This window comes from Xenopus tropicalis, chromosome 1 (genome assembly GCF_000004195.4).
Source record: "Xenopus tropicalis strain Nigerian chromosome 1, UCB_Xtro_10.0, whole genome shotgun sequence".
In the NCBI taxonomy this organism is placed as follows: domain Eukaryota; kingdom Metazoa; phylum Chordata; class Amphibia; order Anura; family Pipidae; genus Xenopus; species Xenopus tropicalis.
This window is the reverse complement of record NC_030677.2, coordinates 111,906,959-111,920,150: the sequence shown is the minus strand read 5'-3', so window position 1 is coordinate 111,920,150 and position 13,192 is coordinate 111,906,959. Positions and strand designations below refer to the sequence as shown.

Genomic DNA, 13,192 nt, shown 5'->3' with positions numbered 1-13,192 from the left:
CAGTTGCTCCTATTGTAGATTATAAGGATAGTAGAGGCCACTGAGGAGTTCTGTGACAATTTACTGTGACTTCTAAAATCCTTCTAAGATTTGACAGTATTTACATTCTTCTTTATTAAAGGAACAGTAACACCAAAAAATGAAAGTGTATAAAAATAATTAATATATAATGTACTGTTGCCCTGCACTGGTTAAAGTTGTGTGTTTGCTTCAGAAAGACTACTGTAGTTAATAGAAATAGCGGTTGTGTAGCCATGGGGGCAGCCATTTAAATTGAAAAAAGGAGAAAAGGCACAGGTTACATAAGAAGATAACAGATAACTGTGTAGAATACAATGGGAATCTATGCTACTTATCTGTTATCTGCTTAGTAACCTGTGCCTTTTCTCCTTTTTTCAATTTAAATGGCTGCCCCCATGGCTACACAGCAGGGTATTTATATAAACTGTAGTAGTGTTTAAGAAGCAAACACACAACTTTTACCAGTGCAGGGCAATAGTACATAATATATGAATTATTTTTATACACTTTAATTTTTTGGTGTTACTGTTCCTTTAATATACATTAAACTATCTCCAGTTTTGGCCATGCCCATACTGAGCTCTGCTGATCTTTGTTCCACCCTTGACTATGTAGATTACAACGCACTAATAATGCAGAAAATGAATAAGGAAAGTCATCTTTTCATTTATTTCATTATATTCTGTAAAACTTTACTAAAAATAGACTTTGTGTTGTATGCTTTGCTACATACAATACCCAATGCCTAAATCCGAATCAAATGTACTGTAGCAGTTACCTATTGCAACTGTTCAATTGGACTTGACTGATAAAAGCTAAATACTGATTGGCTGCCCATGATTACCGCACTTGTAAAACTGTACACCTATGTTGATAAATAAAGCGTATGTTATATAACCACATGCACAGTATAGTATTTACCTATTTTGTCTGTTTTCTTCTTATTTGGTAAAATCACTAGATCACTTTTTGATGCAAACTGGGTTTGATTTCCAGATTCAAGCTTCCCATCACAGAACAAGTACAAGGAGTAAAGAATGTGCCATCTTTCAAGGAATGAGAATAGCCAAAGCAAAAAAGGCTACTAAATAAAAAGGTGTTAGATACAGAGCTCCTGCTCAGTGTGTAGGGAAAGACAAAAACTAAGTGTGACTTTCTTTCATCACTATAACAACAAATGTTTCTCCGTAGGGAAGCGTCTTCTGGGAGCACAGAGACCTGCTAGCATTTGCGCACTCACACACATGCTGATATCTATTGTCAGCCAGACAGGTTGGACCTGTTACCTGTAATTCTTACTCCTTCTGACAATGGACACAGAGTAGGTAAAGTGCAAAAAGTAATAATGTCAATGACTTTTGTTCAGCACCACATACCACTTTCTTTCTCTATGGAAACAGCACCAACACTGCTCTCACTTACAGCAGCATATATTTCTGAACAGTCACACCTCTGCTTTCTAAAGTCACAGAACCTTTATTCTATATATTCTCATTGGTCCACAGCCCTCTATATGCTAACATCAGCACAGTTTTTATATAAACTGAGAATTGTTCTCTATTAAGGTTACCAGATCACCTGAAAATTCAGGGGGGACCTGTTTAATAAATACATATTGCAGGGCAGCACTGATTGCATTTAAATTAAACTGCAATCAGTTCATCTCTGCTCTCCAGATTTTCTAGATGTGTCCCTGAATTTTTAAGTTATCTGGTCACCCTACTCTCTATGCACTCAGCATTACTCTTCACAGCACCATCTGTAAACTTACATTACTACTGCTCTCTATAGGGTTGATTCACTAAAGTGCGATAAGCATTATCGCAAGCTTTTTTGCGTTAAAATTGTAAAGTATCGCGTGCGTTAAGACGCATATCGCATTCGCTAAATAACACATGATCGCAAGGTGTTAATTTTAAGGCATTACATTAATTCTCGCATAGAATTAATACTAACGCATGATTCACAAACACATAAGAAGCGTTAGACGCGCTAAATATCGCATTAGTCTGTGCGAAAATTAACACCTATTTGGGGCAGACGGTACTTATAGAAAATTGGGGTTTGTGAGCTTTTGGCAACACAACATGGACTTTGCAGTGGGATTTTTTCAAGTATGTGTTGGCCCTAGAGTGATGCATCCTCCAGTTTTCAGGGAAATGGTAATTTGCAGAAAAGTAGTTTTACGAACATAATGGTTACGTGAGTTAAATCGTGCGTTAAATCGTGCACTAATATAGCGAGCGATGAAATATATCACGCGCAGCGGGAATTAACACACACGTGGAAAATAACGCAAGAAAAACACTCATCGCGACTTAAATAACGCAAGCAACATCGTGTCTTAATTAACACAAGTATCCTATAGTGAATCGTGCGTTAAGTCGCAAAAAATAAGAAGCGATAAAATTTTTACTGCATGCTATAAATAGCGCTCGTTTTAACGCACTTTAGTGAATCAACACTTATATGCATTATTGCTCTGTGTTCAACTGTCAGCCAGTGTCCCCTTTATACTCTTAGCACCACTGCTTTCTATACTCTCACAGCACCACTGATCCCTATACAATACTAGCACTACTAGAGCTGCATGGCACCTTGGTAATTCTATCATAGTAAGCTCACAGCATTCACAACTGCTGTGAGTATCAGTTGTCACCTCTCTGAATAGTTACATTACACCATTGTGATTGGATTATTGGAAGAGTTTATATGCCAAGGACTTCCCCTTCCAGACAGTTGAACTGAAGAAGCTGCTCGGATGAGTAGTGAAACATCTTCAATGATTACTCAGTGAGTTCAGTTGCTCTAGGTTTACTTCTACCAGATATAGCATGATCCAGACGAATGAAAACCTTGATATACATACTAGCACTACTATTCTCTATACTGTCCTAGTACCACTGCTTTTTGTTCACATGCTGCAGTACTAATCTTAATACATTTACAGCACTTCTCTACTCTGTTTAGAGCACTACTGTTCTCAGCACAGGTATGGGATTCCTTATCCAGAAACCTGCTATCCTGAATGCTCTGAATTATGGAAAATCATCTCCCATAGACACTGTTTTAATCAAATATTTCTCATTATAAAAAAAATATTTTCTTTTTTCTGTAATAAAAACAGTACCTTGTACTTGATCCCAGCTAAGGTACAATTAATCCATTTTAGAGTCATAACAATACTATTTGGTATATATAATATTTACATTAATTTTTTGCAGACTGAAGGTATGATGACCCATTAGTCGGAAAACCCCCAGGTCTCAGGCATTCCAGGTATATGCATACTATTACTGTAGCTCTCCTCTCTATACACTAACAGCACAACTTTATTCAAAACAACTATCCTTTATATACACTCTTAGCAGTGATGCTTTCTATATGGTCACATCATAAATGCTCTCTGTACACTCATACTCTGTAATGAAATTAAAGGGATATAAAGTGATATTCTGCTGTCTTTATAAATATGATGAAATTATTAGAACTCCAAGCAAATGTATATTTATGTTTTAGCCATTTATTTGTTTCTTAAATGGTGAGGAGGGTACAGAAAGAGAAAAGTAATCATTATAGTCTTTGTTTTTCTGTTCTACGAAAAAATGAACATTAGCAAACAATGACAACACAATCAACAGTAACAATCAATGTCTTTGTTTCTCTGGATGGCCATACATGGGCATATTTTGTTGCCACCCTGTTAACGATTTTATCAGCCAACCCATTGTTTTAAGGAATTATACATCCACGCCAAAAATGTTTAAACCTGTCTGAATGACTGTGTTTTACGATGCCGGTAAAACAATCATAAATTTTACGATCGTTTGCACTCCATCAATATAACATAAGTCAGGGGTGGGCAAACTATGGCCCGCGGGCCTTGTCCGGCCCATTGGCCTTTTTAATCCGGCCCGCCAACTCCTGATTGGTTGAGCCCCTTGCGTGCGCGTGATCAGTGCGCACGGGGCACAACCGTATAAAAGTGTTCTGATGCAACGGGGAGCCGGGTGACAGACGCAGTCGAAGGACAGAGGAAGTAGGTCGCTGGAGGATGGAGCTGGGGGGAGCCGCAGGAAGCTGTAGGTTGCTGGGAGGGAGATGGAGGATGTTGAGGAGGATGCTTTGAAGGACGCGGGGGGGATCTGGAGGATGCAGGGGGAGAGCTGCAGGATGCTGTGGAATGGAGCTGGAGGATGCTGGGTGGGATGCTGAGCGGGGGAGCTGGAGGATGTTGGGGAGGATGCTGAGGGGGGGAGCTGGAGGATGCTGGAGGGGAGCTGGAGAATGTTGGGGAGGATGCTGGGGTGGGGAGCTGCAGGATGCTGGGGAGTGAAGTTGGAGTATGCTGGGTAAAATGCTGGGGGGAGCTAAAAGGCCCAGTGATTTCTAATGGCAGCCCTGGGCGTAACGCTGGCCCGGCCCGTCTGTAAGTCAATGTGGCCCCTGAGCCAAAAAGTTTGCCCACCCCTAACATAAGTAGATAATTTAATTGGATCATTCTAACATTGTTCATTTCAAATGCAATACCATTTATTTTCCAGCGATCAGTAGATACTTAGCATATGTAAAAATGTGAAATTTTAATTGTTTTAGATTTTATCAACCCACAGGCATAAATATGCCTGCTGTTTTTTCTGTACAATTTAAAGGCCTGAAACAGCAATATATCTGAAACAGTATGGTGGTTCACAAGCCACAAAAAAAACCATGAAAGACCATGAAAACCAATTGCAGATTTTCTCAGACTATCAGATGATCAGAAGCCTTGCGGGGAAAAAAAGAAAGCTTCTTGCTGTATGGCACAGATCAGGGAGTTCTTAGCATTCTTGAGGAGGGGGAGCAGGAGAGGGGAGAGAGCTGTGCAGACTCTGGCACAGGAATTACAGAGACAAGGAAGGAGACAAGCAATCTTGTTTCTTTTGATAGAGGTGCAGCATTTCTGTGAGTGGTTATGGCTGTATTTACACAGACCTTTCTGATAAAGCTTACTTACTTTTTACCTTTCCTTCTCCTTTAAGGTAAATTACCTCTTTTAAAGGAAGGAAAGGTAAAAATTAAGTAAGTTTTATCAGAAAGGTCTATGTAAATACAGCCATAAGCACTCACAGAAACCCTGCACTGGAGAGTCCTCTATCAAAAGAAACACGAGATTTCTTGTCTCCTTTTTTATAAACATGTTCTTCAGGTATCTGACTTTCTCTCTCAGAAAAATCCTTCATTCCAGGGGCCAGAGTCGGAGCAGTTCTCTCCTGTCTCCCCCCTGCTTCAAGAATGCTCAAGAACTCCCTCACCTCTCTCTTAGGAATGTGTAAATCTGAGCTCTAGGGCTATAGCTATACAGCAAGAAGCTATGAAGACTAAGCTAAAATGGCAGCCACTCATTTGAGAGGTGAAACATTTTCAAGAAAACTCAGAAAAGTCCAGTTGTTTTAGGCTTAATTCTACTAGATACTTTATATCATGACCTGGATGAAGTTGAATCTTCATAGACAGACTAAAGATTTATTAAGCAATCTGCTGTTCTAGTGTGTCTAGTGCCCTCTAGTGGCATGTTATGGTAATCCCATTAAACTGCCATAGCCTAAAAAGGGGAACTGTAAAAATAAACATCTTTACAAGATAACTTATTGCTTTACCTTCAGTCCCCACACCTTGTGTTTCCTTTCACCCCATCCCCCTAAGCATCTGATATCCAGTGTTTTCTAAAGTCAATCTGAATTGCTTCTACTGGCTCCTTACCTAACTAAGGGCTCTGGCACACGGGGAGATTAGTCGCCCGTGACAAAACTCCCTGTTCGCGGGCGACTAATCTCCCCGGATTGCCATCCCACCGGCGAAAATGTAAATCGCTGGTGGGATGGCAAACGCGGCGGTGGTGGGATGGCAATCCGGGGGATTAGTCGCCCGCGAACAGGGAATTTTGTTGTGGGCGACTAATCTCCCCGTGTGCCAGAGCCCTAAAGAGGTGTCAGAAGATAGCAGACTGAAGAACTGTAATAAACAAAAACTGATTTCCAAGGTGATGTCTGACCTTCACATGGAATCAAAATACACTTACAGGCCATTGGTACAGTGGTCTTAAAACTTGTGCGACTGCGTACTAAACTGAATTCTACATCTAGTTCATTAGTGACCTTCTGAGCAGGGAAAACAAGGTGATGGTATAAAATAGTAAAAATTGTGGCCAGCCTGAGAGAACTGCAGATTGGGACAGACTACAATTTTAAAATAAGTTATTAATTACTAAATAAACACTAAATGAAAAAGCCAAAAGAAATTAATTATAGATTGACCCTTTATATTCACAATAGCCAAATACATAGGAAAATCAATATGGTACAGGGTCCTTTTAAAGATTTATGGTACATTCTAACAGCAGAATTCCTACCTCCTACTGTTTCTTAAGCTGCTTTTTAGGACCTTCATATTTTGTATATTGTATGTTGTGTAGATATCAGGCTGTTAAGAAATGAAGATAAATTATATTAAGCATCATAATTTGACTATGGGCACAAATAATGAGCTATATCCAAGAGAAAACCTCTTTCCCAAACATACTAACACCCAAGGTCAGCCTATTGGGAGTGGTCGACGTCCTCATCCCAACAATCCACATGAGAACCCTCTTTCGCAGTTTACTGTTCTATGCTAGGAAATGTATACTACTATACTGGATGGCTCAAGCCCCCCACAGTAGATAAATGGCTTAACCTTATTAGAACTTTACTTCCTCTGCTTCAACTCACGTATACTGCCCAGGGGTGCCCTCAGAAGTATGAAAAAATCTGGAGGAACTGGATAGATGCCACAGACTAAATTGCTACCCACCCACCCCCCGACAATGCCCCAGGACATTCCCCATTGTAAGGACCACTACCCTAGACCAGACCGAATGGGATCAAGTACAATGTTCTGTTTCATTATTACTGAGAAAAAGGAAATCATTTTAAAAAATTTAAATTATTTGCTTATAATGGAGTCTATGGGAGGTGGGCTTTCCGTAATTCGGAACTTTCCAGTTAGGGGGGTTTCCAGATAAGGGATCCCATACCTGTACAGCATTTTCTAATTAACTGAACTACATTAAACCTTCTTGTCTCTTTACTCCCAGCTTGGATTTAAGGAAGTTAATTGTATCTCGGATAAAAAGCAGAAAAAAGGGTGTTTTAGAATGATAACAGACAATAGGGTTGATTCACTTAAGTGCGATAAGCATTATCGCTTGCTTTTTTGCGTTAAAATTGAGGCACAGAAATAATACTAAGGGCTCTGGCACACGCGGAGATTAGTCGCCCGCGACAAAACTCCCTGTTCCCGGGCGACTAATCTCCCCGGATTGCCATCCCACCGGGAAAATGTAAATCGATTTCAGTGAAATTGCGCCGCCGCGTATGCCATCCCACCGTCGATTTACATTTTCGCCGGTGGGATGGCATTTCGGGGAGATTAGTCGCCCGAGACACAGGAGATTTCTCGCGGGCGACTAATCTCCCAGTGTGCCAGAGCCCTAACACATGATTCACAAACACATAGATGCGCTAAATGTCACATTCGTCTGTGCGAAAATTAACACCTACTTGGGGCAGGAGGTAATTATAGAAAAGTACAGTTCATGAGCTTTTGGCAACACAATAAGGACTTTGCAGTGTGATTTATTCAAGTATGTGTTGGCCCTAGAGTGATGCAGCCTCCAGTTTGCAGGGAAATGGTCATTTTCAGAACAGTAGTTTTCCGGAAGTAATGACGTGTATGGCTAATATGGCGTGCGTTTTTTCACACGTGGTGACAATTTGTGCGCGCTGCGTTAATTAGCGCGCTTTGCGTGAAATACTGCATGTCTTCGCGACTTAAATATCACAAACAGCATTGCGTCTAAATTAACGCAAGTATGCTTTTAGTGAATTGTGCGTTAAGATGCGAAAAATAAGACGCAATAAAATTTTTAACGCATGCTATAAATATCGCTCGTATTAACGCATCTTAGTGAATCAACCCTAATGTTACATCTCCAGCACGGCTTGAAGTTGAGGAGCTTCCTGGTTTATGTTGCGCTTTGTGGCTGGGGTTAAGGTTTCCATAGTCTGGGCTCTGTTTATATTTGTCCTCCAGCCTAACAGAACACTATCTTGCCCCCAAGTGTGCCATCATTCAAGCTGTAACTGTTTCCTTGTCCTTTATGACTGTGACTTGCCATTCAGGGCAGATACTGACAAGGCATTTATAGATTTATACTGGATCTTTAGTATCATAAAAGAAAACAGAAGACCCAGCACAAAACATTGAGGTACATCACTTAACAGGGGAATAGATTATGGGGGCATTTGGCACAAACACAGTGAGACAAGCTCTCACCTTCTTGAGTGGTTTCTAGCCTACAATTTATTTTCCTTGGACTTTGGACAGAGTACTATTGTACTGTTGTCCTACAGAACCACTTGCTTAGGCTTAGTGAATAGTACAAACCTCAGGATCACAATGACATCTCGTTCCTGGCCGGCTGCATAGCAGAAGAGGTATGAATCATGCTGAGGGAAATAAATGTTTGCTTCAAGCAACTTTATATCTTCAGTTATTTCTTGGCTTCTTCTATGGCCAGAAATCCCATCAGAAATTGTGGCTCTGTACAACCTGAATGGCACCCAATAACAATTCTAGTACTTTATAAAAATGAAATATGTTTGGCTAAAGGATATGAAGCCTGCCACCACGTCAAGGTAGACTCGCTGAGCAGGTCCCTAACCTAGCCTAACCATCTTATTAAATGAGTAAAATATAAGTACTGTGGTATTTGGAATATATATTTCTATTCAACTAAACTTTTATGGCTAACTCTTGAGAGAAACAACTTCATTCTCCCTCATGTCTAAGCGGCACTGATCAGCATAAGAGCTGCTTGGCCCTGACATAGAGAAGTTAGCCCTAAAAACGCAATATTTTAGGTACCAACAAGTACTAATATTTTACCTTTAGACTAATATGGCTGCAAATATTCTATCCACCTTATTAAATAATACTCTGTTGCTAGTTTGTTGTATTCCTATAATAACTTCCACTTTAACTATTCTATCCATCTTATTACATTTATGTAATTTCTTTAATCCTACTTTACGTTCCTCTACTGCTATTCTATCCATCTTCTTAAATCACCTAGTTTCTTCTACCCTGTATTACATCCACTAACTCTAAAATACATGGACCAGAGAAGCCAGTCCCATTTCACTTCTGATCGCTTAGGTGACATTAAATAGCAGCCACTGCCTTTAATGTTAATGTTTTCAGCTATATTTTATGATAACCTATTTTTATTTTCTGCCATCCTATGTTATATATTTTATTCTACTTGTATTCTATTTACCTTACACTGTACTCCTTTAAGCTATAAGTTCAGGCCAGCACTACCATATTTGTCCTTAGCATTAAGATGGCAGTAAGTGAAGGTGATTCTATAATGAGGAAATATGTAACTATCCTTATTTTTTACCATCTTATCCTTATTTTATTTTTATATTCTGTATCCTCATTGTTGTATTCGTTATCATTATTATCCTAATTTATCATTTATCATTATTATCCTAATTCTTATCCATATTACTTTTTTAGCCTTATTTTTTTTACAATTTTTTATGATCTAATGTTATGTATTCTTTGATATTTAGTGCTTCTGACATAATATTTTTAATCATTTCATCTTATCCAATCCTGCTGAACTTAATCTATATACAAATATGGGATACATTATCCAAAATGATTGGGAGTTGTGGTTTTTCTATAATTTGGAAGTATTACAAGGTACTATCTACTTATTAAGGGGGGAAACTATGGTTTAAGCTTTAATTAATTAAATTCCTATTTATCTTAAAACTGATCCAGAGGAAGGAAAAAAAAACCCCTCTGAGGCTGTGTCAAATGTGCCTCAAAAGGGGAAAAAAATCTTTCCTGACTCCAATATGGTAATTGTACTGGTCCCTGGATCGCTAATGTACTTTGTGTAGTGGTCCTTATTTATTCTGGTAGCCTATATTCGGGTAGTCTTTTTAATGTTTAAGGTTCTGTCCCTTCCTAATTATACCATATGGCTAAACAATGTAAATTAATTTTTAAAATACGAGTCCTTTAGTTATATCCTTTGCCACACATAATAGATATAATTAAAGGAGCTGAATCTGAACTCAAAGGTGTAGATAATCCTAGAGTTTAAGCTGGGGGCTACTCAAAGTGTTGGGGGGCCGGTGGCAACGCACAGAGACAGCAGCCGGTGGAAGGGGCAGCAGACAGAGGCAGATGGAGTGGGCTAGTGTTGGGGGGTCCAGTGCCAGGGCACAGAGACAGCAGCTGGTGGAAGAGGCTGCAGGCAGAGGCCGATGGAGTGGGCCAGTGTTGGGGGGTCCGGTGCCAGGGTACAGAGACATCAGCTGGTGGAAAGGGCTGCAGGCACAGACCGATGGAGTGGGCCAGTGTTGGGGGGGCCGGTGGCAAGGCACAGAGACAGCAGCCGGTGAAAGGGGCTGCAGGCAGAGGACAATGGAGTGGGCCAGTTTGGGGGGCGGTGGCAAGGCCTATAGAGAGCAGCCGGTGGAAGGGGCTGCAGGCAGAGGCCGATGGAGTTGGCCAGTGTTTGTGGAGCCGGTGGCAAGGCACAGAGACAGCAGCCGGTGGAAGGGGCTGCAGGCAGAGGCCAATGGAGAGGGCCAGTTTTAAGGGGCCGGTGGCAAAGTTTCTCAATATATCATCCCAAAGCAAATAGAAGGGCTCTGCAAGTATCTAGGCCCTTGAGCAGCTGCAGTTTCAGGTCTAGTGCATGATAGGGGATGTCAAGGGTTGTTTATTAAAGGGGTAGTTCACCTATAAGTTAATTTTTATTATTTTATAGAATGTATTCTAAGCAAATTTTCAATTAGTCTTTATTCTTTATAATTTTTTAATTATTTGCCTTCTTCTTCTGATTCTTTCCAGCTTTCAAATGAGGGTCACTGACCCCAGCAGCCAAAATACAACTGCTCTGTGAGGCTACAATATTATTGTTACTTTTTATTACTTATTTTTCTATTCAGGTCCTCTCCTATTCATATAATAGTCTCTCATTCAAACTACTCCCTGGTTGCTAAGGTAATTTGATCCCTATCAACAAGATAACTGCTGAAATTTCAATCTGAAACATTGCTGAACAAAAAGTGAAATAATTTAAAAAGTACAAATAAAAAATGAAGACCAATTTTCTTAAAATATTACTCTTTACATCATACTAAAGGTTAACTCAAAACCCCTTTAAAAGTTGTAGGATTTATTTTCCAACAAAGGTTAAATCTGCTTTTATTACTAATTAGAGACAGCAGATTTAGCGAGAGCATGTGGGTCAATCTCAAGGCAAACTAAGCAGCATTGGTTTCTTACCATAGAATAAAGGATCCTTAGGAGGACTTTCTTGGAGAAATAGAAATAACAGAACCAGTAAAGCAAAGAGGACAAAAGCACCAATACCAGCTATAGAGGTGGGGCTGAAGGCAAGAAACAAATAACACATTGTTAGTAAGTGATGTTCAGGGCAAGAGTCTTTCATATCCTATGTAGAATGGCTGGGATAACACCAACTAGCTAAACATGCGAGTGTGGCCAACAAATGAGAGCACAATCCAGTATCTTTGTGAATTTATAGCTGGGGATCCCACAGCCAGACTGATCTTAGTGTATCCTTTAAATTTTAACTATTGTATCACCCTTGTATCTGAGAATGCCAGTAATGTGTTGATGACTGCATAATGGACTGCAAATAGGACTGGAATAATTTCTCTATCATTAAACTTCATGACTCTTTTTATATTCTGTTTTAACAGTCAATAACTTTTCCTCTGCAGGTCAGATCTCCCTAATTAACTTGTGTGTTAATGCCTAAAAATGATATAATTAACCCCCTCATGCTGTAAGAAACATTATCCTAAACCTTAAGATAATTAAAAAATAGGGTCAGTATCTTATTGAGCCAAACAGTAATTCTACTGGCAGTGATGTTTGTGGAATTAGTCCCCTCTAGGACTACACTATGCCATTTCCAGCAATGTATTTAATTGGTCAATCCCTCCTGGGACCAAAAATGTGTCAATGGTAGTGATATTTACAATGAATTAGTTTCAGTTATTAAACTGTGCTAAGTACTTGCATATTAAGGACACTTTTTTGTGGAAATAAGGGTAGAAAAACAAGAACAGTTGGATAAACAAACTGATATAAATAAAGGTGAATATACAAGGTGCTCTATTCACAAGTATAATCAACAAATTTAATGTGTATAATTTATATTGCTCAAGAATCTTTACAGAGAAATATAGAGGCAACCACAGGTCAACAAATAGTGCTCATCTTTTCAGCAGCCTCTTTTACTTCCCAAGGGTGTTTTTGCCACAAAGACAGCTGAGCAGGTCCGGATTGGCACTCTGTGGATTTTGGCAAATGCCAGAGGGGCTGCTATAAAATGCCATAGATAGTAACTATTTATTGGGCCTGTGGGGAGATGTATTGAGTCTCTGTGTATTTGAATCCCAGTCCAGAACTGCAGGTGAGAACCCTTCTCCAGACAGCATTCTACCAGGGGAAGGAAAAAGCCACCTCTAGTAACTTAGTATTCTCATATTTTACGACAGGAGGAACATATTATAGTACACAAATTTTAGAAGTTGAGATCAAATTAAATCACTAAGTGCAAATTATAACTGATGACATCATTAAACATTACACAAGGATATATATGACAGAATTCTCATGGCTCATAATAAAAGCATACCATGCTTTTCGGAATTCTAAAAAAAATTGCTACGTTTCCTTTAAGATGTCAGCCTATCAGTGATACAGGTTTGGGACATGTTATCCAGAATGCTCGGGACCAGGGGTTTTCCAGATAAGGGGACTTTCCGTAATTCGGATTTCCTACTAGTAAGTCTACTAAAAAAATTAATTAAACAGTAATTAAACCCAATAAGATTGTTTTGGCTCCAATTAGGATTCATTATATTTTAGCTAGGATCAAGTACAGTTTTATTATTACAGAGAAAAAGGAAATAATGTTAAAAAATTAGAATTATTTGCTTATATTGGAGTCTATGGGAGATTTCCGTAATTCGGAACTTTCTGGATAATGGGTTTCCGGAGGACCAACACCTGTACTGATAAAGAATAA

At 39.4% G+C, this 13,192-nt stretch overlaps 1 protein-coding gene across 2 annotated transcripts in view; it reads right to left on the bottom strand.

Moving 5' to 3' along the window:
• nwd1 (NACHT and WD repeat domain containing 1) overlaps positions 1–1,294 on the bottom strand; it is a 31,923-nt gene extending 30,629 nt beyond the window's left edge. For both annotated transcript variants that reach the window (XM_002934378.4, XM_031906892.1), the window contains exon 1: positions 943–1,294. The gene's annotated coding sequence lies outside the window, so the exon portion shown is untranslated. The remainder of the gene's footprint in view (positions 1–942) is intronic.
• Positions 1,295–13,192: the final 11,898 nt, after the last annotated feature.